The following is a 27,653-nucleotide window of genomic DNA, read 5'->3' as shown; positions in this document are numbered from 1 at the left end:
GGGTAGAGTCCTAAAAGGGGAAGGCACCTCCGAGGTGCCTTGGGGAGGATGGACTCCTTCCCCCCTTGGCCGCACCCTTCCCTGGAGGAAGGACCAAGGCTGCGCCCCCCCTCTCCCTTGGCCATATATATAGTGGGGGAAAGGGGGGCAACCATACCTAAGCCCTGGCGCCTCCCTCTCCCTCCCATGACACATCTCCCTCTTCCCACAGCGCTTGGCGAAGCCCTGTTGGAATCCCGCTACTTCCACCACCATGCCGTCGTGCTGCTGGATCTCCATCAACCTCTCCTTCCCCCTTGCTGGATCAAGAAGGAGGAGACGTCGCTGCTCCGTACGTGTGTTGAACGTGGAGGTGCCATCCGTTCGGCACTAGGATCATCGGTGATTTAGATCACGACGAGTACGACTCCATGAACCCCGTTCTCTTGAACGCTTCCGCGCGCGATCTACAAGGGTATGTAGATCCACTCCTCCCTCGTTGCTAGATGACTCCATAGATAGATCTTGGTGATACGTAGGAAAATTTTGAATTTATGCTACGTTCCCCAACAGTGGAATCATGAGCTAGGTCTATGCGTAGTTTCTATGCACGAGTAGAACACAAAGTAGTTGTGGGCGTTGATTTTGTTCAATATGCTTGCCGTTACTAGTATTATCTTGATTCGGCGGCATCGTGGGATGAAGCGGCCCGGACCGACCTTACACGTAATCTTATGTGAGACTGGTTCCACCGACTGACATGCACTAGTTGCATAAGGTGGCTAGCGGGTGTCTGTCTCTCCCACTTTAGTCGGATCGGATTCGATGAAAAGGGTACTTATGAAGGGTAAATAGCAATTGGCATATCACGTTGTGGTTTTTGCGTAGGTAAGAAATGTTCTTGCTAGGAACCCATAGCAGCCACGTAAAACATGCAAACAACAATTAGAGGACGTCTAACTTGTTTTTGCAGGGTATGCTATGTGATGTGATATGGCCAAAAGGATGTGATGAATGATATATGTGATGTATGAGATTGATCATGTTCTTGTAATAGGAATCACGACTTGCATGTCGATGAGTATGACAACCGGCAGGAGCCATAGGAGTTGTCTTAATTTATTTATGACCTGCGTGTCAACATAAACGTCATGTAATTACTTTACTTTATTGCTAAAGCGTTAGCCATGGTAGTAGAAGTAATAGATGACGAGACAACTTCAAGAAGACACGATGATGGAGATCATGATGATGGAGATCATGGTGTCATGCCGGTGAAAATGATGATCATGGAGCCCCGAAGATGGAGATCAAAAGGAGCAATATGATATTGGCCATATCATGTCACTATTTGATTGCATGTGATGTTTATCATGTTTTTGCATCTTGTTTACTTAGAACGACGGTAGTAAATAAGATGATCCCTCATTAAAATTTCAAGAAAGTGTTCCCCCTAACTGTGCACCGTTGCGAAAGTTCGTCGTTTCGAAGCACCACGTGATGATCGGGTGTGATAGATTCTTACGTTCACATACAACGGGTGTAAGACAGATTTACACACGCGAAACACTTAGGTTGACTTGACGAGCCTAGCATGTACAGACATGGCCTCGGAACACAAGAGACCGAAAGGTCGAGCATGAGTCGTATGGTAGATACGATCAACATGAAGATGTTCACCGATGATGACTAGTTTGTCTCACGTGATGATCGGACACGGCCTAGTTGACTCGGATCATGTAATCACTTAGATGACTAGAGGGATGTCTATCTGAGTGGGAGTTCATAAGATGAACTTAATTATCCTGAACGTAGTTAAAGGTCTTCGCAAATTATGTCGTAGCTCGCGCTTCAGTTCTACTGTTTAGATATGTTCCTAGAGAAAAATTTAGTTGAAAGTTGATAGTAGCTATTATGCGGACTAGGTCCGTAAACTGAGGATTGTCCTCATTGCTTCATAGAAGGCTTATGTCCTTAATGCACCGCTCAGTGTGCTGAACCTCGAACGTTGTCTGTGGATGTTGCGAACATCTGACATACACATTTGATAACTACGTGATAGTTCGGTTAAAATGGTTTAGAGTTGAGGCACCGAAGACGTTTTGAAACGTCGCGAAACATATGGGATGTCTTGGGGGCTGAAATTGGGATTTCAGGCTCGTGCCCACGTCAAGAGGTATAAGACCTCCAACGATTTTCTTAGCCTGCAAACTAAGGGAGAAAAGCTCAATTGTTGAGCTTGTGCTCAGATTGTCTGAGTACAACAATCATTTGAATCGAGTGGGAGTTGATCTTCCAGATGAGATAGTGATGTTTCTCCGAAGTCATTACCACCAAGCTGCTAGAGCTTCGTGATGAACTATAATATATCGGGGACATATATGATGATCCTTGAGATATTCACGATGTTTGACACCACGAAAGTAGAAATCAAGAAGGAGCATCAATTGTTGATGGTTAGTGAAACCACTAGTTTCAAGAAGGGCAAGGGCAAGAAGGGATACTTCATGAAACGGCAATTCAGCTGCTACTCTAGTGAAGAAACCCAAGGTTGAACCCAAACCCGAGACTAAGTGCTTCTGTAATAAGGGGAACAGCCACTGGAGCAGAATTACCCTAGATACTTGGTAGATTAGAAGGCTGGCAAGGTCGATAGAAGTATATTGGATATACATTATGTTGATGTGTACTTTACTAGTACTCCTAGTAGCACCAGGGTATTAGATACCGTTTTGGTTGCTAAGTGTTAGTAACTCGAAACAAAAGGCTACGGAATAAACGGAGACTAGCTAAAGGTGAGCTGACGATATGTGTTGGAAGTGTTTCCAATGTTGATATGATCAAGCATCGCACGCTCCCTCTACCATCGAGATTGGTGTTAAACCTAAATAATTGTTATTTGGTGTTTGCGTTGAGCATAGACATGATTGGATTACGTCTATCGCAATACGGTTATTCATTTAAGGAGAATAATGGTTACTCTGTTTATTTGAATAATACCTTCAATGGTCTTGCACCTAAAATGAATGGTTTATTGAATCTCGATCGTAGTGATACACATGTTCATGCCAAAAGATATTAATGATAGTACCACCTACTTGTGGCACTGCCACGTAAGTCATATCAGTATAAAACGCATGAAGAAGCTCCATGTTGATGGATCTTTGGGCTCACTCGTTTTTTAAAAGTTTGAGGCATGCGAACCATGTCTATTGCTGTATATGCATGAAGAAACTCCATGCAAATGGACCGTTTGGACTCACTTGATTTTGTATGACTTGAGACATGCAAATCATACCAGATGGGCAAGATGACTGAAAGCCTCGTTTTTCAGTAAAATGGAACTAGAAAGCAACTTGTTTGAAGTAATACATTTTGATGTGTGCAATCCAATGAGTGATGAGGCATGTAGTGGATATCGTTATGTTCTTACTTCACAGATGATTTGAGTAGATATTGAGTATATTTACTTGATGAATCACGAGTCTGAATTATTGAAAGGTTCAAGTAATTTCAGGGTGAAGTTGTAAGATCGTCGTGACAAGAGGATAAAATATCTATGATATGATCATAGAGATGAATATCTGAATTACGAGTTTGGCACAGAATTAAGACATTGTGGAAATTGTTTCACAACTAATACAGCCTGGAACACCATAGTGTGATGGTGTGTCCGAACATCATAACTGCACCCTATTGGATATGATGCATACCATGATGTCTCTTATCGAATTACCATGATAGTTTATGGGTTAAGCATTAAAGACAACCACATTCACTTTAAATAGGGCACCACATAATTCCGATGAAATGACACCGTATGAACTATGGTTTAGAGAAACCTAAGCTGTCATTTCTTAAAAGTTTGGGGCTGCGACACTTATGTGAAAAGGTTTCAGGATGATAAGCTCAAACCCAAAGCGGATAAATGCATCTTCATAGGACACCCAAAACAGTTGGGTATACCTCCTGTCTCAGATTCGAAAGCAATAAGGGATTGTTTCCAGAATCGGGTCCTTTCTCGAGGAAAAGTTTCTCTCGAAAGAATTGAGTGGGAGGATGGTGGAGACTTGATGAGGTTATTGAACCGTCTCTTCAACTAGTGTGTGGCAGGGCACAGGAAGTTGTTCCTGTGGCACCTACACCAATTGAAGTGGAAGTTTATGATAGTGATCATGAAACTTTAGATCAAGTCACTACCAAACCTCGTGGGATGACAAGGATGCATACTACTTCAGAGTGGTATGTAATCCTGTCTTGGAAGTCATGTTGCTAGACAACAATGAACCTATGAGCTATGGAGAAGCGATGGTGGACCCGGATTCCGATAAATGGCTCGAGGCCATAAAATCTGAGAGAGGATCCATGTACGAAAACAAAGTGTAGACTTTGGCAGAACAACTTGATGGTCGTAAGGCTGTTAGGTACATATGGATTTTAAAAGGAAGACGACAATGATGGTAAGTATCACCATTAAGAAAGCTCGACTTGTCGTTAAGATGTTTTCCGACAAGTTCAAGGAATTGACTACGATGAGGCTTTCTCACTCGTAGCGATGCTAAGAGTCTGTTGGAATTATATTAGCGATTACTGCATTATTTATGAAATCTTGCAGATAGGATGTCAAAACATTGTTTCCTCGACGTTTTTGAGGAAAGGTTTTGTCAATCCTGAAAGATGCTAATAAGTATGCAAAGCTCCAGCAATCCTTCTAGGGACTGGAGTAAGCATCTCGAAGTTGGAACGTATGCTTTGATGATGATCAAATATTTTGGGTTTATACAAAGTTTATGAGAAACTTGTATTTCCAAAGAAGTGAGTGGGAGCACTATAGAATTTCTGATGAGTATATGTTGTTGATATATTATGGATCAGAAATGACGTAGAATTTCTGGAAAGCATATAGGGTTATTTGGAAAGTGTTTTTCAATGGAAAGCCTGGATCAAGCTACTTGAACATTGAGCATCAAGATCTATAAGGATAGATCGAAACGCTTAATGGTACTTTCAAATGAGCACATACCTTGACATGATCTTGAAGGTGTTCAAGATGGATCAGTCAAAGAAGGAGTTCTTGCCTGAGTTGTAAGGTATGGAGTTAAGACTTAAAGCTCGACCACGGTAGAAGAAAGAGGAAGGACAAAGGTCGTCCCCTATGCTTTTATCATAGGCTCTCTACAATATGCTATGCTGTGTACCGCACCTGAAGTGTGCCTTGCCATGAGTTAGTCAAGGGGTACAAGAGTGATCCAAGAATGGATCACAGACAGCGGTCAAAGTTATCCTTAGTAACTAGTGGACTAAGGAATTTTCTCGATTATGGAGGTGGTAAAAGAGTTCGTCGTAAAGGGTTACGCCGATGCAAGCTTAACACCTATCCGGATAGCTCTGATTAGAGATACCGGATATGTATAATGGAGCAACAATTTAGAATAGCTCCAAGTAGAATAGTTATTTGAAATGGCTCCAAATATCGCGTAGTAGCTGCATCTGCAAGATGACATATAGATTTGCGAAGTACACACGGATCTAAAAGATTCAGACCCGTTGACTATAACATCTCTCACAAGCATAACATGATCAAACCCAGAACTCATCGAGTGTTAATCACATGGTAATGTGAACTAGATTATTGACTCTAGTAAACTCTTGGGTGTTAGTCACATGGGGATGTGACCTTGAGTGTTAATCACATATCGATGTGAACTGGATTATTGACTCTAGTGCAAGTGGGAGACTGTTGGAAATATGCCCTAGAGGCAATAATAAATTAGTTATTATTATATTTCCTTGTTCATGGTAATCGTTTATTATCCATGCTAGAATTGTATTGATAGGAAAATCAGATACATGAGTGGATACATAGACAACACCATGTCCCTAGTAAGCCTCTAGTTGATTGGATCGTTAATCAATAGATGGTTACGGTTTCCTAACCATGGACATTGGATGTCATTGATAACGGGATCACATCATTAGGAGAATGATGTGATGGACAAGACCCAATCCTAAGCATAGCACTAGATCGTGTAGTTCGTATACTAAAGCTTTTCTAATGTCAAGTATCATTTCCTTAGACCATGAGATTGTGCAACTCCCGGATACCGTAGGAGTGCTTTGGGTGTGCCAAACGTCACAACGTAACTGGGTGGCTATAAAGGTACACTACGGGTATCTCCGAAAGTGTCTGTTGGGTTGGCACGAATCGAGACTGGGATTTGTCACTCCGTGTGATGGAGAGGTGTCTCTGGGCCCACTCGGTAGGACATCATCATAATGTGCACAATGTGATCAAGGAGTTGATCACGGGATGATGTGTTACGAAATGAGTAAAGAGACTTGCCGGTAACGAGATTGAACAAGGTATCGGGATACCGACGATCGAATCTCGGGTAAGTATCGTACCGCTAGACAAAGGGAATTGTATACGGGATTGATTAAGTCCTTGACATCGTGGTTCATCCGATGAGATCATCGTGGAACATGTGGGAGCCAACATGGGTATCCAGATCCCGCTGTTGGTTATTGACGAGAGTGTCATCTCGGTCATGTCTGCATGTCTCCCGAACCCGTAGGGTCTACACACTTAAGGTTCGGTGACGCTAGGGTTATAGAGATATTAGTATGCGGTAACCCGAAAGTTGTTCGGAGTCCCGGATGAGATCCCGGACGTCACAAGGAGTTTCGGAATGGTCCGGAGCTAAAGAATTATATATAGGAAGTGCTATTTCGGCCATCGGGACAAGTTTCGGGGTCACCGGTATTGTACCAGGACCACCGAAAGGGTCCCGGGGATCCACCGGGTGGGGTCACCTGCCCCAGGGGGCACATGGGTTGTAGGGGGTGCGCCTTGGCCTACATGGGCCAAGGGCACCAGCCCCTAGAGGCCCATGCGCCAAAGGGACAAGAGGAGGGGAGAGTCCTAAAAAGGGAAGGCACCTCCGAGGTGCCTTGGGGAGGATGGACTCCTTCCCCCCTTGGCCGCACCCTTCCTTGGAGGAAGGGCCAAGGCTGCGCCCCCTCTCCCTTGGCCCTATATATAGTGGGGGAAAGGGGGGGGCAACCATACCTAAGCCCTGGCGCCTCCCTCTCCCTCCCATGACACATCTCCCTCTTCCCACAGCGCTTGGCGAATCCCTGTTGGAACCCCGCTACTTCCACCACCACGCCGTCGTGCTGCTGGATCTCCATCAACCTCTCCTTCCCCCTTGCTGGATCAAGAAGGAGGAGACGTTGCTGCTCCGTACGTGTGTTGAACGCGGAGGTGCCGTCCATTCGGCGCTAGGATCATCGGTGATTTGGATCACGACGAGTACGACTCCATCAACCCCGTTCTCTTGAACGCTTCCGCACGCGATCTACAAGGGTATGTAGATCCACTCCTCCCTCGTTACTAGATGACTCCATAGATAGATCTTGGTGATACGTAGGAAAATTTTGAATTTATGCTATGTTCCCCAACAAAAACGGGCTGGAATCATATTGGATGGCCCAGATGAGCTACTGGGCCTAATTCGGATAGGGCGTAACGGGCCCTGGGTTAGCGGGCTGTAAATGGGCTATATTTGAATAGGCCGTTAACAGGCTTTCCATGGGCCGGCCCGCCAGCTTTTGACCAAGTCAAACGGGCCGGCCTTTTCACAGGAATGGGCCTCTGTTGGGCCGTGCCACGTGTCGACGTATCATAGGCGCCTATCTGACCCACTGACGATCTGACACGTGTTTCGTCCGGCCAATAAGAATTTTACACGTGGAAATGTCCCATTGGTCGGGGCAGTTAACGGGTTATCGGATCCAAAACCCGACCCGATAGTTTAACAGCGATCCGTTACGGTGGATGCCACGTGTCGGTCACCCTTGACGAAAGCACTTCTGTGACGCGCGATTTATCGTCATGGAAGTGGACATTTCCGTGATGATAATTTTGGTAATGTCATGGTACACTTCTACGACAGCACAGGTATGACTATCTTGATTCTGTCATAAATTTGTCATGGATGTACATGCATGACAAAAAATTGACCTACTGTGACAAACACGTATCATCACGGAAGTGTATTTTTTTGTTGTGTAGTGTCGCGTTAGCAGCATCCTGCAGTAGTGAGAGAACTATGTCAATCACTATCTTATCTGGAAGATTAAATCCCACTTGATTCAAGCGATTGTAGTACCCAGACATTCTAAGCACATGCTCACTGCCTGAGCTATTCCCCTCCATCTTGTAGGAAAAGTACTTGTCAGAGGTCTCATACCTCTCAACACAGGCATGAGTCTGAAATACCAATTTCAGCTCTTGGAACATCTCATAAGCTCCGTGGCGTTCAAAACGTTTTGGAAGTCCCGGTTCTAAGCCTTTAAGCATGGCACCCTAAACTATCAAGTAGTCATCATACCGATCTTGTCAAACGTTCATAACATCTGCTTCTACTCCTGCAATAGGTCTGTCACCTAGCGGTGCATCAAGGACATAATTCTTCTATGCAGCAATGAGGATAATCCTCAGATCACGGACCCAGTTTGCATCATTCCAACTATCATCTTCAACTTAGTTTTCTCTAGGAACATATCAAGAATATATAGGAGCTATATCACGAGCTATTGATCTACAACATAGATATGCAAAACTATCAGGACTAAGTTCATGATAAATTAAGTTCAATTAATCATATTACTTAAGAACTCCCACTTAGATAGACATCCCTCAAGTCATCTAAATGATCACGTGATCCATATCAACTAAACCATGCCCGATCATCACGTGAGATGGAGCGGTTTTCAATGGTGAACATCTCTATGTTGATCATATCTACTATATGATTCACGTTCGACCTTTCGGTCTCCAGTGTTCCGACGCCATGTTTGTACATGCTAGGCTCGTCAAGTTTAACCCGAGTATTCCGCATGTGTAAAGCAGTCTTGCACCCGTTGTATGTGAGCGTAGAGCTTATCACACCCGATCATCACGTGGTGTCTCAGCACGAAGAACTGTCGCAACGGCGCATACTCAGGGAGAACACTCATACCTTAAAATTTTAGTAAGGGATCATCTTATAATGCTACCACCATACTAAGCAAAATAAGATGCATAGAAGATAAACTGAAAGCACAAGTGCTCCCTGGGTGATTTTGGTAATTAATGTCAACATATCTCTTGTTGGACTAATACTTTTACCTAGTATATATGAGAAAGTTCAACAAAGGTGTGGCATGGAAAAGAGGATGTGGAACCCCTTCAAGATGCTAAGGACAGAAGATTGGCAAACGCTCAAAAAGCTCAAGACTCTACATTTTCATTTTAGTGATCCAAGATCACATTGAGTCCATAGGAAAGCCAATACTATTAAAAGGGGATCAGTTGTTGCTTAATGGCTTGCTTGCTCAAAGTGCTTAGTGATATGCTCCAAAGCCCTCAACCACTTTCTCATTTCCACATATGTCCTAAACCAAAAGTCAAACTCGGCCCCACCGATTTTGATCTATCCGGCGCCACCGAGTTCACTTGACATAGCCACTGCCAGAAACCCTAATCAGTTCAGTCTCATCGATGGGATCTCAGCCTCACCGAGATGGGCTTGCAAACTCTCTGTTGCCTGTTGCAATTATTTTGGTCTCACCGAGATATGCAATCGGTCCCACCGAGTTTGCCTGACCAACTATCTGTTTTTCTTATTACCAAAATTGGTCCCACCGAGTTTGTGTAATCAGTCAAACCGAGTTGAGGTTTTACCCTAATCCTAGCACATCGGTCCCACCGAAAATCCTAATGTTCACATTCTGACCTAAATCAGTCTGACCGAGTTTCTCGATTTGGTCTCACCGAGTTTGGTAAATTGTGTGTAATGGTTAGATTTTGTGTGTGCAACATTCATTTTCTAAGAGAGAACCACCTGCTCATGTGTTCAGACCAAGATATTCCATTCCAACCACAAGAATCTTGATCTCTAGCCTTCCCCAAGTTGCTTTCCACTCAAATGCTCTTTCCACCGAATCCAAATCAGTGAGAGAGAGTTGAGTGTTGGGGAGACTATCATTTGAAGCACAAGAGCAAGGAATTCATCATCAACACACCATCTATTACCTTTTGGAGAGTGGTGTCTCCTAGATTGGTTAGGAGTTACTTGGGAGCCTCCCACAAGATTGTGGAGTTGAACCAAGGAGTTTGTAAGGGCAAGCAGATCGCCTACTTCATGAAGATCTACCCAAGAGAGGCAAGTACTTCGTGGGCGATGGCCATGGTGGGATAGACAAGGTTGCTTCTTCGTGGACCCTTCGTGGGTGGAGCCCTCTGTGGACTCGTGCAACCGTTACCCTTCGTGGGTTGAAGTCTCCATCAACGTGGATGTATGATAGCATCACCTATCGAAACCACGCCAAAAATCTCCGTGTCTCCAATTGCGTTTGCACATTCCAATCCCATTCCTTTACTTTCTTGCAACTTGCATGCTTTACTTTCCGCTGCTCATATACTCTTTCCATGCTTGCTTGAAATGTATTGTGAATGTTTAAACTTGTGCTAAAACTCCCCTTAACTTGAAGAAATTAAAAATTGCTACTTTTCCTTGTTAAGGGTCTAATCACCCCCCTCTAGACACCTCTTCTCGATCCTACAATTGATATCAGAGCATTGGTCTTCATTGCTTTTGTTTAATCATCATTGGAGGAAGATGGATGAGTCTATGTTGGGGAGTCTTAGACGTAGAGTGCCTATATATACTTGATGGAGAGTTCTTTCATGAGTGAAAAAATGAGATGCTTGAGATTTTCAACGAATATCACTTGAACAAGTACATTACTAGCCCTTGTGCACCCCTTGTTGACCCCTTGCATCCTAATCTTGATGAGTGTATTGACATGATCCGTAATCTTCGAACTATCAATTTAATCACTAGAGGATTACCTAGAAACTTGATTGCTAGCTTGCCTGCTCTTGATTGTGCTTACACCATATGGAGATTTCTTGAGGAGCGATTTACAAACTATTCCTTGCAAAACTTAGATGAGATTCTTCACAAGTCTATTGCGTTGAGTAATATTAATTCCAATGATCCTAAGTTTGGTGATTGTTTATTTGAGCTTAGTAACCTCATGCGTGCCAAAGGAGATGTTGGAATCATTAGCAATATCATCTCCGAACCATTAGAATTCATAAATATGAACATTGTGATGATCACTTATCTAATGAATCATTCTATCTAGGAATTGATCAATCACAAGACGATGTTGAACATGGATACTATGATGAGGATGATGATAGTGACTCTGATCTCGATGAGTCTATGAGACACTTTGGTCTTATGGCTAATCTTCGCGGCTACATGGCTGGAGGAAAGGAATGGGTTCTTGATAGTGGATGTACCGATCACATGATCGGAGACAAGGACATGTTTCGTGAGCTTGCTGAAAACAATGGCCCTCGAAAGTATGTTACTTTTGGTGACAACGCAAAGGGTAAGGTGGTTGGCCTTGGTAAGGTGGCCATCTCACATGATAGCTCCACACAAAATGTTATGCTCGTTCAATCTCTTGGCTATAATTTACTTTCCGTATCTAGACTTGTTGACTTTGGCTTCAATGTCCTATTTACTAAAGTAGATTGCCAAGTGTTTCGTAGAGATAATCATAATATGGTCTTTACCGGTATACGTAGAGGTGATCTTTACATTTTTGATTGCACTAAAAAGACTCAACCTAGAACTTGCTTAATTTCTAAATCCTCTAAAGGTTAGTTGTGGCATAGAAGGTTAGGTCATGTGGGCATGTGAAATATTGATAACCTTATTAAAGGTGATCATATCCTTGGAGTGGAAGATGTTATATTTCACAAGGATAGATTGTGCAGTGCTTGTCAAGCAGGAAAACAAGTTGGAGGAAGTCATCCCGTGAAGAACATCATGACCATGAGAAGACCGCTCGAGCTACTTCATATGGATCTCTTTGGTCCCAACACCTATTGTCGGTGTCAAAACCGGCGGATCTCGGGTAGGGGGTCCCGAACTATGCGTCTAGGATCGATGGTAACAGGAGACAAGGGACACGATGTTTTTATCCAGGTTCGGGCCCTCTCGATGGAGGTAATACCCTACTCCTGCTTGATTAATATTGATGATATGGGTAGTACAAGAGTAGATCTACCATGAGATCAAGGAGGCTAAACCCTAGAAGCTAGCCTATGGTATGATTGTTGTATATGGAGTTGATTGCCTACGGACTACAACCCTCCGGTTTATATAGACACCGGATAGGGTTAGGGTTACATAGAGTCGGTTACAATGGTAGGAGATCTTGAATATCCGCATCGCCAAGCTTGCCTTCCATGCCAAGGAAAGTCCCGTCCGGACACGGGACGAAGTCTTGAATCTTGTATCTTCATAGTCTAGGAGTCCGGCTGAAGGTATAGTCCGGCTACCTGAACACCCCCTAATCCAGGACTCCCCCAGTAGCCCCTGAACCAGGCTTCAATGACGACGAGTCCGGCACGCAAATTGTCTTCGGCATTGCAAGGCGGGTTCCTCCTCCAAGTCCTTCATAGAAGATTGTAAACACCAAGAGTAGTGTCCGGCTCTGCAAAATAAGTTTCCACATATTGCCAAAGAGAGAATAATATTTACACAAATCTAATCTGCTGACGTATTCCATAGCGTGACAATCACCACGACCAAGCCTTCATTCGAATCGCTTTACTGTCGCACCTCAGCGTGTCATGCGAGGCGGTTTCCTTGGCACATCTTGTCAAAGCAGAGATCATGTCCCCTCATTCCGGGATTCTCATCAATACAGGCGTGGGTAACCCAACCGCGCCATTGATTACGGCGCTTGGAGATAAGCGAGTTTTACCAGGCTGGTGGGGACACGTAGTTGCGTCCGCCCATATAAGGGGATAAGAATCCACCCTTTCACCTACGCCTTCTTCCTCCTTTGCCTATCCATTTTCCGCGCACTCGAGCTCCAGCACCCAAGTCTGCACTTCCCAGCTCTAACGCCGGAATGCATCCGAGCTCCAACGCCGGACTATGTATCCAAGCTCCAACGCCGGACTGTATCCGAGGTGTCGTAAATCACCTTGGTTCAAAGAAGTTTTGAAGGAGTTTAGCCGAGCTTAATGCCGGAAATGCCCTCTATGGAGCCAGCCACTAGCGCCCAAGCTTTATGCCGGACTGCTTCCCAGGTGGTGCACCACCCCGACTATGGGCCGATTTTTTGTCAATATTTTTTATTGGTGCAATTTATTCTCTGCCGAGATATATAGCCAGTAGCCCTCAGGGTGTGTATCGGTCTAAAACCCGAGATGCACCTGAAGGATGACGTAAGACCGCTGATCCTAGTAGCCGCTGACACTCAGGTTGATTTGCAAAATCGGCCTGAGGATCAAGTCCAAGCTCGGCAGAATACTTTGAGACACTAAAAGTGGCATGCTTAGTCCTTGAGACTCAGCTTGGGTGCGGCCGACCAACTTGAGGATCAAAATCTCCTCGGAAACTATATTGCACATAAAATTTTCTGCATTGGACAAGCACTGCAGTAGCCCCCGAGACACTGATCGGGTGGCAACACCAGATCAGGGGATCGATGTGCCCCTTTAATATCTGTAAATAATAAGCCCGAAGCCCAGTAGCCCCCGAGCCTTAATGTGGGCATGGGTGGCCGAATTAAGGATCAATATCCATAGTAAAATCACAAATTATGTGTAATGACTCTATGTATCCAAGTACTTTACGTCATTAATGCTCGGATCCGCATTGTACAAAACTTTGTTGACCGACCATCGGCTTCCACCTCCTCGGCCAGTAGCCGAGGAGTGTTTGTCCTACTTTATAAAGCCTTTATGAGGGCAAAGATTTACAACAAACAAGGCAATCTGGCCATACGGTTTTATAAACAAAGGTACGCAGAGAGATATGTTATATTACTGTTTAACAGAAGAAATGTATTCCAAAGAAAATAGTCCCGCTATCGGTTCCTTTCTTTGGGTTGTCATGCTAAGCATGATCATGAAACGTCAGCTCGAATGTAAGAGCAAAATATCAAGGATTTAGTTTGGGAGGCCGGTTAATAGCCCCCGGTAGTGTTCGGCGACAGTCGAGGTCAAGCCGTAAACACTTCAGCCAATGTTATGAATGGCCCGTCATAGTCATCGGATCGCTGACCAGTTTACGCTTATTGTGATAGTCAGTTTTCGGCTTTCTCCACTAAGGTGCTTAACCATGTGAGCTGGAAGCACAATCGCAGTGGTTCTCCCTTTGCACACCTAGCCGAACAAAGCGGAACGTAGGAGGCAAGCGCAGGAGCCGGGCAACCCAACTATTGACCGAAGACACAATTCGAAACCGATGCATATATAGCAATATCTGAGAAAGTTTTTGCCGAATCCCTAAAGGTGTCCGGCGTTGCACTGTGAGACTAATGCTGGAAAAGCACAAATAGTTTAAAAGTGCCAAAAAGCTTGGAAAACCAAGAAACGTCAGTAAAAACATGACGTCCGAACAATATCATGTGTTCGGTGCCAATCCGAAAGTTGGTCTTAGAAAAAAGAAGTGCTTCTGTCGTGCTTTAGCATGATACATCCTATCTCAAGACTTCGAGCGGGTCAGCCTACGGCTTCAACCTCCTATCCCGAGGGCGGAGTACTTCTCATCAGCCCAGTTTAGCAAACTAAACTCTAGCGGCTTTGAGAGAGAAATTAGGCTCCCCGGCTAGTGACCGCACACTCGTGTCGAAAAAAGGAGTGATAAATAATAATAATAAAACTTTGCAACGACTAAGAAGAAGAACACTTATTATAAAACGGCTCAAATAAACTTAAGAGCCCCCAAGTGACTTGGGTAGAAGAATGATTGCATGTACCGAAGTACTTATATCATATCTATGTTCAACCGAACTTTAAACGTGTCTTAACCGACTGTCGGCTTCTCCCTCTTCGGTCAAGGACCGAAAAGTGTTATGTACTCCATCTGTCGAGAATATCGACGGTGTTTCCAATAACCAGGCCATAAGGCTATAACAGACAAAGCGTGCTCAGGGAACTTATGCTATATTACCGTGAAGTGTAAGAAGCATCTTCAAAGAAAATAGTACCCCCACCGATACCTTTCTTCGGTGCTCATTGTTATTATGAGACTTGTGCAATAGATTTTTTGTACTCATGAGTTCCCTTGTGTGCCGACCATCATTGAAAACTATAAGAGCGCTAGCTTTCGGCTTCACCCAGTCTGAGGTCCGGCTCGGGTGACCCAATCGTGACAATCGCAGAGGTGCTCCCTTTACTCCCTAGCCGAACAATCGGGAACGTAGGGGTAAACACAGGAGCGAGGCAACCCAGCTTGCAAATCGCTTAAGTCAATATGGTGCATATTGTGGCATAATACACGAACAAGGAACGAAGCGTACAAGTATAATCACATGCAAGAGGAAAAGCTTCATAAAGGAAGCCCCCAAGTGAATTGGGTCCTTGAATTTGTGTGTCACAAACAAAGTTTGGACAAAGAAAAATTTTTACAAGCAACTTTTTTCCAAAAAAGTATAATGCTTGGTCGAACCAAACACAAGTTAGAAATTAAAGCTTTGAGCATGAAAGCGACTTAGCTGGTTAATGTGTTCGGTATTGATGACGCGGTCCGAGCTTGATGCGGGGCAAGGTTCCATCCCCCAAGCCAGTCCCGAGGTGGCGGAGCGGAGAGCTTGACACGCCGAAGTGGTGACATAGCACGATCAATGCAGACCGACAGAGTGACGCCGAAGTCCCCGGATCATTTTCCTGTGCACAAAAAATAGTGCAAACCGGAGATAATAGTAATAATGATAATTAAAAAAAATAGTTGCATAATAAATAATTTATGCAAAGTGAGTAATAAAAGAAATATGGCCTGGCGCCGAAGTCAATGTCGATGCAGGGTGTCGGCGTGATGCGGTAAAGGCGTGGCAAAGCCTGAATTCGCAGGTCGGTCCGAGCTCCGGATGCGGCATTCGCCGGACTATGTATGGAAACTGACCGAACCACCATGCGACTGTCGTTAATGCGGACACCATTTGATGGACGTGTGTACATATGATGGACAAACCAGAGTAATAATTCCTTGGGAAAAATTAACCCAAACAAGCAAAAAATACTAGGATTGATAGCACCTGGTTTATTCGTCGTAGCCATCCGAAGGAAGGTGATTCCCAAAATTGGGACTCGATCCGCACACCCATTGCCTGATGGGCGCTAAAACGACAGCATCACTATGCTGGTAAAGATTGGCTCGTCGAGGCAAAGCCCTCGGCCCAGCTGACGTGACGGAGCTGGTCGGCTAGTGACGCCGAAGTGTCCGGAGTAGGTTGATGAAGAGATGGCGAAGCCCCCGGTCCAGCCGAGATGTCGAAGTAGGTCGGCGTGATGGACACCAGCTTGAAGAAGCAATAGTGCGGCCCTGTCGATGCAGGTCGTGACGTGGTCGATGCCGGCGTGATGAAGTGACCGTGCGATGATGCCGGTATACCCGCTCCGTGTAATCCGTGGGGCGGCGATGTTGATGATGATTTATCCTTCACAATGCCGGACTCTTGTTCGGCTTGCCGAGATGATGATCCGAAGAAGTTGAGCTCGGCTAAAGTGACGGCGTGTCTAGCGCAGGTCGGCAGCCGTGGAGTAATATTGCCGGACTGGTTTGACACCACCATGATGTTGAAGGTCATGTTCAAAAGATCTTAAAGTTAGTGGGGTGTGTTCGGGAACAAAACACAATACCCCATACGAAACTTCCTTCAAAAGGGATGTCCGAATTCCCGTTCATAAAAAAGATGAACTCGGGTCGGATTCGTTTTCGCGCAGAAAACAGATCCGAAAAGTGATGCACTAATCGGAAGGTTCACGGAGTTCGGACGGTCGGATCAAGCTGAAATTCGGAGGGGTGGTAGATATAGGAATTCCGCAGACGATCAACGGTTGGATCTTCCAAAGGACGTCCGAGCTAAAAGCTGGACACCACGCCCTAAACTCGTCCAGATTCCCGTCCAGATTTGACAGGGCTCCGGTATATCCCGGATTGCCAGAGATTCCTCCATCGCAACTCGACGAAATTTTCTAGGGTTATTATAGACCCAATTCCGCACAATTCCACCAAAGCGATCGTCAAAGCGATACTCGAGGAGGTGGTGGCGGCAGATACGAGTTCGCTGTCCAAAAAAACAGCACGGTCGCTTGAGGGCAATGTTGACGTTGAGCCCCCGAGCTCCATAGATAATTCCTCCGTGATCTTGATAGGGATCGGAGTTGATGTTTGATGAAGGCCCTCGTCCGAACATGGTGATCCGAACACGGGGCGCAATTCTTGGTCGAACCAAGGTGACCAGTCGAACTGGTGACGAAGATGCCGAAGTCGCAGTTGATCTGCAGGTGAGCCATCGATCCTTTTGTCGATCACACAGTGGAACTCTCAATGAAAGCACCAATGTCGGTGTCAAAACCGGCGGATCTCGGGTAGGGGGTCAAAACCGGCGGATGTAGGATCGATGGTAACAGGAGACAAGGGACACGATGTTTTTACCCAGGTTCGGGCCCTCTCGATGGAGGTAATACCCTACTCCTGCTTGATTAATATTGATGATATGGGTACTACAAGAGTAGATCTACCACGAGATCAAGGAGGCTAAACCCTAGAAGCTAGCCTATGGTATGATTGTTGTATATGGAGTTGATTGCCTACGGACTACAACCCTCCGGTTTATATAGACACCGGATAGGGTTAGGGTTACATAGAGTCGGTTATAATGGTAGGAGATCTTGAATATCCGCATCGCCAAGCTTGCCTTCCATGCCAAGGAAATTCCCATCCGGACACGGGACGAAGTCTTCAATCTTGTATCTTCATAGTCCAGGAGTCCGGCTGAAGGTATAGTCCGGCTACCCGAACACCCCCTAATCCAGGACTCCCTCAGTAGCCCCTGAACCAGGCTTCAATGACGACGAGTCCGGCGCGCAAATTGTCTTCGGCATTGCAAGGCGGGTTCCTCCTCCAAGTCCTTCATAGAAGATTGTAAACACCAAGAGTAGTGTCCGTCTCTACAAAATAAGTTTCCACATATTGCCATAGAGAGAATAATATTTACACAAATCTAATCTGCTCAGTAGATCTACACAAAAGTCTCGGTGGAAACTCATTTGGTCTATTCATAGTCGATGACATTTCAAGATTTACGTGGGTGTTCTTTCTTGATGATAAATCGCAGGTCCAAAAGATCTTCAAGAACTTCGCTAGGAAGGACCAAAATCAATTTGAAGTGAAGATCAAGAAGGTTCGCAGTGACAACGGAATGGAGTTCAAGAACGCAAACGTGGATACCTTTCTTGACGAAGACGGGATTTCACATGAGTTCTCGGCTACATACACGCCTCAACAAAGTGGAGTTGTTGAGAGGAAGAACCAGACTCTTATTGAGATGGCGAGAACGATGCTTGATGAGTACAAGACGCCAAAACACTTTTGAGCAGAAGCGGTTGAGATAGCTTGTCATGCAACAAATCGTCTATATCTTCACAAGCTACTCTTCAAGACGACATATGAGCTTCTCACCGGTAACAAACCCCAAGTTGGATACTTTCGAGTATTCGGCTCAAAGTGCTATATTCTTGATAAGCATCATCGTTCTAAATTTCCTCCTAAATCTCATGAGGGTTTCCTACTCGGTTATGGCTCAAACTCTCACACCTATCGTGTCCACAACAATTTCACCCGAAAGGTTGACGAGGCTGTAGATGTGAAGTTTGATGAATCTAACGGCTCGCAAGTACAGCAATTGCCAATTGATGTCGGAGACAAAGATCCTTTAGAAGCAATCCAAGACTTGTCTATTGGCAAGATTCGTCCAACGGAGGTGAAGGAGAGTACCTCATCCGTCCAAGTGGAAGCTTCTACCTCAAGACAAGGTGAACCAAGAGTTGACACAGAGGCATCCACAAGTGGGACATGCCAAGATGAAGAAAACAAGGAAGTACACCAAGATGAACCTCATCAGCCTCCTCCACCTCGACAAGAGAATGACAATGTCAACAACGAAGAAGGCCAAGAGGAAGAACGAGATGATGAAGAAGATGTTCCACCCCGACTCAAACAAAAGCTCTCATGAGTTAGATCAAGAGACCATCCCATCGAGCAAATCTTCAATGATATCCAAACCGGGAGAATCGCTCACTCTATAACTCGTTTGGCAAATTTTTGTGAAAATTATTCATTCATCTCTAGCATTGAACCTATGAAGGTTGAAGAAGCATTGGAAGATCCGGATTGGATAAATGCCATGCATGAAGAGCTGCACAACTTCGAAAGAAACCAAGTGTGGACATTGGTTGAGAAGCCCAACAACAACCACAACATCATCTGTACCAAATGGGTGTTTCGCAACAAGCAAGACGAAGATGGAAAAGTCGTTCACAACAAAGCATGTCTCATCGCCCAAGGCTACACTCAAGTAGAAGGTATGGACTATGGTGAGACATATGCCCCCCTTGCTAGACTTGAGTCCATCCGCATCTTACTTGCCTTTTCTAATCACCATGATATTACCTTGTACCAAATGGAAATTAAAAGTGCTTTTTCTAAATGGTGAAATTGAGGAGGAAGTTTATGTTAAACAACCTCCCGGCTTGGTTAATCCTAAGAAACCCGACCATGTTTACAAACTTCAGAAAGCTCTTTATGGTCTTAAACAAGCTCCTAGAGCGTGGTATAAATGCTTGACCAAGTTCCTATTGAAAAGGCTTTGAGATTGGAAAAATTGATTCTACTCTTTTTACTAAAAGGGTTAATGGTGAATTATTTATGTGCCAAATTTATCTTGATGATATCATATTTGGTTTGACTAACCCTCATTTTAGTGAAAAGTTTGGAAAGCTAGTGTCGGAGAAGTTTGAGATGTCTATGATGAGTGAACTCAAGTTCTTTCTTGGTTTACAAATCAAGCAAACTAAGGTGGGTACCTTTGCTTCACAAACAAAGTATACCAAGGACCTATTCAAGAAGTTCAACATGCAAGAAACGCAAAGGTATGAATACACCCATACCTACTGGTGGACATCTTGACTTGACCAAGGATGGCGAGCCAGTTGACCAAAAAGTTTATCGCTCTATGATTGGTTCATTGTTATATCTATGTGCCTCCCATCCCGATATTATGCTATATGTGTGCATGTGTGCATGATATCAAGGAGCCCCCAAAGAATGTCATCTTAAAGTTGTGAAAAGGATAGTGAGATACTTAATTCATGCACCAAATTTTGGCATTTGGTATCCCAAGAGGTCTTCTTTTGATCTTGTTGGCTATTCCGACTCAGACTATGCCGGAGACAAGGTTCATAGAAAGTCCACTTTGGGTACTTGTCAATTTCTTGGTAGATATCTTGTGTCTTGGTCCTCCAAGAAACAAAACTCGGTATCCTTATCTACCACCGAAGCGGAATACATTGCCGCCGGTTCATGTTGTGCTCAATTACTTTGGATGACCCAAACTCTTAAAGATTATGGGATCTATGTGAAACATGTTCCATTGCTTTGTGACAATGAAAGTGCTATTAAGATTTCTCACAATCCCGTGCAACATTCTCGAACTAAGCATATTGAAGTTCGTCATCATTTCATCTGAGATCATGTTGCTAAAGGAGACATTGATCTTAAGCATGTTCGTACCGATAAGCAATTGGTGGATATATTCACCAAACCGCTTGATGAGAAAGTATTTTTCCGTTTGAGAGGTGAATTGAACATTTTTGCCTCAACCTTGGAGTAGAAACTCCGTTTGGATACATGCAAGGCATGAGCCTTTGACTAATCCTTGATATTTCTCTTATGACGATGATCATATGTCTTGGATATATATTTGCACCCTTGCATGCTATCTAACCCTTGTAGGTACTTGGATGAATCTAAATCTATGAGATTGCAAATCACTCACATCTTGAGAAATCTCTACATCACCAAGTCTCTACAATGTGTTGGTTGAAGTTCTTTGACAATACTTTGGAAAAATGTTGAAAGGTTTCATGCTCAGTCAAAGGATATGTTAGAGTATATACAAGGATATGAGATTGCAAAGGGAGTCAATATACTCTAACATAGGTGACTTTGTCACCGACGAATTCTAGATGAAGTTCTCTAGTGTTTCCTTGTGTCCTTGCATTTATATCTTGCATGGTTGTCTCCCTTTTTCCCTTTTATCTAGGTTTCTTTATTTTATCTTTTATTTTCTGCATTCCCTGCATCCAATTCATTGTGAATCCTTAAGTAAATTCCCTGCAAATCTTTGTGAGATCTTATTTGCCTAGTGAGCTGAGATGACAATTGTTCTCTCTCTATGTTGAACTCGGAAACAGTGGTTTGTCTCTTTCGGCCCAACCGAACCATTTCGGTGCCACCGAAGCAAACAACTCGGTATTGCCGATTTCAATGCTGAGGAGACACTTTGTCATTTACATCCTACATATTTGTTCCAGCTCCACTCAATGATTCTTGTCCTCTACCTGCATCACATTCTATATGCTGCTTTGTCATGTGACTCAAGGACCAAACCTATTTGACTCACACTCCAGAAGATCCCTTCTTGGAAATTGATGTCAAGGGGGGAGAGATCACATCAAAGGGGGAGAATGCTTAATCACCTAGATGCTTGGTATTCAAGAGGAGAGAATTCACATGTCTTTAAGAGGGGAAAGACAAGTTAGTATGTGTTACGACTGTGTTGTTCTGATTTTCCTATTTTTCTCTGATTTTCTTTTCCCTATCTTCTCCCATTATCTGTATAACATTCAGGGGGAGAAAGACATATAAGGGAAGGAGATCTTCGAATTCATTGCATATCTTTACCGCTTTGGGGACATGTCTATATCCTATAGAGTACCTAGTACTCACTCACTACATGCCATCCCAATCTTGGTACTCTTGTGGGTTGCTATTTGCTCTGTTTAATAGATGTTTATGTGCTATCTAACCTTGTTTACTCAAGTTCATCTCTTCCAAAGCTTCCTCAAGACCACAAGGTAAGTATATGCATCACACTCATGTGCATGATGATTTCTTGCTACTGTACATATTGTTTGCAAGAAGGAATCATGAACATGGAGGTACACTTCCTATATTCATATCATTTGCTCTGACGCATATAGCCAAGATATATGTAACTCATTGCTTGCTCTATCAGGATTCTGCATTCACATGCTCTTACATTTCATATTTTGAACTAAATCGGTCTGACCGAGTTTCACATTTTGAACTAAATCGGTCTAACCGAGTTTCTTGATTCGGTCTCACCGAGTTTGGTAAATTGTGTGTAACGGTTAGATTTTGTGTGGAGGCTATATATACCCCTCCACCCACTCTTCATTTGTGGAGAGATCCATCATAACGTGCCTACACTTGCAACATTCATTTTCTGAGAGAGAACCACGTACTCATGTGTTGAGACCAAGATATTCCATTCCAACAACAAGAATCTTGATCTCTAGCCTTCCCCAAGTTGCTTTCCACTCAAATCATCTTTCCACCAAATCCAAATCAGTGAGAGAGAGAGAGTTGAGTGTTGGGGAGACTATCATTTGAAGCACAATAGCAAGGAGTTCATCATCAACACACCATCTATTACCTTTTGGAGAGTGGTGTCTCCTAGATTGGTTAGGTGTTACTTGGGAGCCTTCGTCAAGATTGTGGAGTTGAACCAAGGAGTTTGTGAGGGAAAGAATATCGCCTACTCCGTGAAGATCTACCCAAGTGAGGAAAGTCCTTCGTGGGCGATGGCCATGGTGGGATAGACAAGGTTGCTTCTTCGTGGACCCTTCGTGGGTGGAGCCCTCTGTGGACTCGCGCAACAGTTACCCTTCGTGGGTTGAGCTTCTGTGGACTGGTCGCTCATTGGCACCGGGTGTTCGGCCTCAGCATAATGAGACCAGAACAGCTTCTCCATTGAGCTTCCATCCTCGGCCTGGTAAAATTGTGCAGCATCAGACACGCTGCGGGGCAAATCTGCGAATGCTCCTGGAGAGCTCCGGATTTGGGTAAGTAATCGGTAATTTACTTTTACATGCTTGCTTTGCATATAGAAAGCCTTACCCGCCCCTATCTTCTTCATCGCATCAATCTCCTGGAGGGACTTTTGGGCTTCGGCCTTGGCACTTTTTGCGCTCTCGAGGGCCGCGGCAAGCTCAGACTCCCGCGTCTTTGAGTCAAGCTCCAACACCTTGTGCTTCACCACGAGAGCCTGGAGCTCTTGCCGCACATCACCCACCCGAGCCTCGTGCTTCTCTCGCTCGGTGCGCTCCTTGGCCGTTATATCCTCGGCCTTGGTTAGCGCTTGCTTCAGGGTCGCCACCTTGGTCGTGGCCCCTGGCAAATATATGTTGATCCTGTCATTTTGCAATCGCGTCTTCCTTTATATATACATATCTATAGATAGGGTATTACTTACCCTTGTTCTCCTCGAGCTGCCTCTTGGCAAGGCCGAGCTCTTTCCTGGACCCCTCGAGGTCCCGCTTCAGTACGGCGACTTTTGCAGTCAGTGCGGCAGACGCCAACAGCGAAGCCTGCATATGCATATTGACATACTTATATTAGACTCCTATGATATTATTTGATCCTCTGTTCGGCTTTTCTTTGTGAACACTGGACAAAGCATCAGGGACTACTGTCTATGTGATAATATTTCTACTACATTTTAAAACACTTACCTCAAAGCCTGTTAGAAGGCTGGCACAGGCTTCAGTCAATCCGCTCTTGGCGGACTGAACCTTCTGGATCACTGCACTCATGATAGTGCGGTGCTCCTCGTCGATGGAAGCGCTGTGAAGCACTTCCAGCAGATTGTCTGGCGCCTCTGGATGGACAGAGGTCACCGACATAGGCGTCTTGCCCCTCTTAGAAGGAGGCCACCTGCCCGAGCCCGGAACCGCTGGAAGGTCCGACACGGTGTTCGGCTGAGGGCCGAACTCGAAGGTCTCAGGGGCCCCGTCCCCTCGGCTCCCGGAGTCCGGAAGGTCGCCTTGAGGCGCCTCCAGGATTGTCTCCCCTCGACCCGGTGCCTCTTGAGACAACACCTCAGCGTCGTCAGCAGGATGAGGGGAGGTGGCGGTCGGGACTGGATCGCTATCCATGTCTGACGAGCCCAGGGAGCCGTCCGATGATACATCGATGCTGGTTCGCGGCGGCCTACATAATCATGTTCGGCGTTAGGGAAAGCAGTGCGACAAAGGAATGCTACGAGTTACTCTGGTATCCAAATACTTACGATCTCCCCAGGGGCTTGGCCCTGGGCAACCACTCGTCTTCGTCTTCATCGGCGGCGGTGGAGCTGTCCGGAAGGAGAGTCCTTCCCTTCTTGGACCCTTCGCCCCTCCAGTTAGGGCGGCCTTCCTTTTCTTATCTCCCCCTGCAGGAGGGGGAGAATCTTCTTCTTCTTCCTCGTCTTCGGGGGAGGAGTGCGCCACAGAGTCATCAGACGGTGAGTCCGATGACGCCTGGTGTCAGGAACTCTTTCGGGTTCCCTTGGCCTTCTTGGTCTTCTCCGGCACCGTATAAGCAGCCGGAGTCAGCATCTTCGCCAGAAGAGCATCTGCTGGGCCTTCGGGCAAAGGAGCCGGACAATCGATCTGTCCGGCCATCTCCTACCAGTCTTATCAAAGGCACGGGAGTTTAGATCTCGCATGGAGTCAACCTATAAAAAATAAGTATCCTGCGAGAGGTAAAGCAGCTTACCGCTTCGGCTTGGCGCTTCACACTGAATCCACAATCCTCAGTAATGCGAGGGGGGACCTCGGCGCTTTTGAACAGCACCCTCCAGGCATCTTCGTGAGTTGTGTCGAAGAGCCTGTTTAGAGTTCGGTGCCGCGACGGGTCGAACTCCCACAAGTTGAACTCCCGTTGTTGGCACGGGAGAATCCGGCGGTGGAGCATGACCTGGACCATGTTGACAAGTTTGAGCTTCTTGTTCACCATGTTTTGAATACATGTTTGGAGTCCGGTCAGCTCTTCCGAACTACCCCAGGACAGGCCCTTCTCTTTCCAGGAGGTGAGGCGCGTGGGGATGCCAGATCGGAACTCGGGGGCCGCTGCCCATACAGGGTCGCGTGGCTCGGTGATGTAGAACCACCCCGATTGCCACCCCTTTATGGTTTCCACAAAGGAGCCCTCGAGCCATGTTACGTTGGGCATCTTGCCCATCATGGTGCCTCCGCACTCCGCCTGGCGGTCGCCCACCACCTTCGGCTTGACATTGAAGGTCTTCAACCATAAGCCGAAGTGGGGCTTGATGCGGAGGAAGGCCTCGCACACGATGATAAACGCCGAGATGTTGAGGATGAAGTTCGGGGCCAGATCGTGGAAATCCAGGCCGTAATAGAACATGAGCCCCCGGACGAATGGATGGAGAGGGAATCCCAGTCCGCAGAGGAAATGGGTGAGGAATACTACCCTCTCATGGGGCCTGGGGGTGGGGGTGAGCTGCCCCTCATCTGGGAGCCGGTGCGCGATGTCGTCGGGCATGTATCCGGCTCTCCTCAGTTTCTTGATGTCTCTCTCCGTGACGGAGGAGACCATCCACCTGCCTCCCGCTCCGGACATGGTTGGAGAAGGTTGAGGTGGGAAGTGTGGACTTGGGCGCTAGAGCTCGAGTGTGCAAAAACGGATGAGCAAAGGAGGAAGAAGGCGTGGATAGAAAGGTGAATCCTTATCCCTTTATATGGGCAGACGAAACTAAGCGTTCCCACTTGCCTGGTAAAACTCTCTTATCCACCAAGCGCTGTAATTGATGGCGCGGTTGGGTTACTCACGCCCGTATTGATGAGAATCCCGTAATAAGAGGACACGATCTCTGCTTTGACAAGACATGTCGAAAAACTGCCTCGCGTTATGTGCGGGGCTGGTTAAAGGGAACGGTTCGAATAATCACCGGGCCATGACATAATGTCATACTGTCAAGACAAGTCAGCAAATTAGAATTGCGAAAACATTATTCTCTCTATGATGGTATGTGGAACTTATTTTGCAGGGTTGGACACTATCCTCGTTTTCAAGTTCTTCTATGATGTATTCAGAGAAGGAACCCGCCTTGCAATGCCGAAGACAATACTGCACGCCGGACTCATCGTCATTGAAGCCTGGTTCAGGGGCTACTGAGGGAGTCCTGGATTAGGGGGTCTCCGGACAGCCGGACTATCTCCATTGGTCGGACTGTTAGACTATGAAGATACAAGATTGAAGACTTCGTCTCGTGTCCGGATGGGACTCTACTTGGCGTGGAAGGCAAGCTAGGCAATACGGATATGGATATCTCCTCCTTTGTAGCCGACCTTGTGTAACCCTAACCCTCTCCGGTGTCTATAAAAACTGAAGGGTTTTAGTCCGTAGGACAACAACCACAACATACAATCATACCATAGGCTAGCTTCTAGGGTTTAGCCTCTCTGATCTCGTGGTAGATCTACTCTTGTACTACCCATATCATCAATATCAATCAAGCAGGACGTAGGGTTTTACCTCCATCAAGAGGGCCCAAACCTGGGTAAAACATTGTGTCCCTTGCCTCCTGTTACCATCCGGCCTAGACGCACAGTTCGGGACCCCCTACCCGAGATCCGCCGGTTTTGACACCGACACCGACCCTCTAGACACCTCTTCTCGATCCTAAATAAACATCACATGCAATCAAAATATGTGACATGATATGGCCATCATCATCTTGTGCCTTTGATCTCCATCTCCAAAGCACCATCATGATATCCATCGTCACTGGCTTGACACCTTGATCTCCATCGTAGCATCGTGGTCGTCTCGCCAACTATTTCTTCTATAACTATCGCTAACACATAGTGATAAAGTAAAGCAATTACATGGCATTTGCATTTCATACAATAAAGTGACAACCATAAGGCTCCTGCCAGTTGCCGATAACTTTAACAAAACATGATCATCTCATACAATAATGTATATCACAGCATGTCTTGCCATATCACATCACAACATGCCCTGCAAAAACAAGTTAGACGTCCTCTACTTTGTTGTTGCAAGTTTTACGTGGCTACTACGGGCTTCTAGTAAGAACTATTCTTTCCTACGCATCAAAACCACAATGGTGATTTATCAGGTTTGTTGTTTTAACCAACAAGGACCAGCCGCAGTCAAATTCGATTCAACTAAAGTTGGAGAAAAAGAGACCCGCCAGCCACCTTTATGCAAAACTAGTTGCATGTCTGTCGGTGGAACCGGTCTCATGAACGTGGTAATGCAAGGTTGGTCCAGGCCGCTTCATCCAACAATACCGCTGAATCAAAATAAGACATTGGTGGTAAGAAGTATGACGATCACCGCCCACAACTGTTGGGGAACGTAGCATGCATTTTCAAAAAAATTCCTACGATCACGCAAGATCTATCTAGGAGATGCGTAGCAAAGAGAGGGGGAGGGTGTGTTGACGTACCCTCATAGACCGAAAGCGGAAGCGTTAGCTTAACGCGGTTGATGTAGTCGAACATCTTCTTGATTCAACCGATCAAGCACCGAACGAACGGCACCTCCGAGTTCTGCACACGTTCGGCTCGATGATGTCCCTCTAACTCTTGATCCAGCAAAGTGTCTAGGGAGACTTTCTTTAGCACGATGGTGTGGTTACGGTGATGGTGATGTGATCCGCGCAGGGCTTCGCCTAAGCACTACGACAATATGACC

This window comes from Triticum dicoccoides, chromosome 3A, assembly GCF_002162155.2.
Source record: "Triticum dicoccoides isolate Atlit2015 ecotype Zavitan chromosome 3A, WEW_v2.0, whole genome shotgun sequence".
Taxonomy (NCBI): domain Eukaryota; kingdom Viridiplantae; phylum Streptophyta; class Magnoliopsida; order Poales; family Poaceae; genus Triticum; species Triticum dicoccoides.
Note: the sequence above shows the minus strand (reverse complement) of the source record.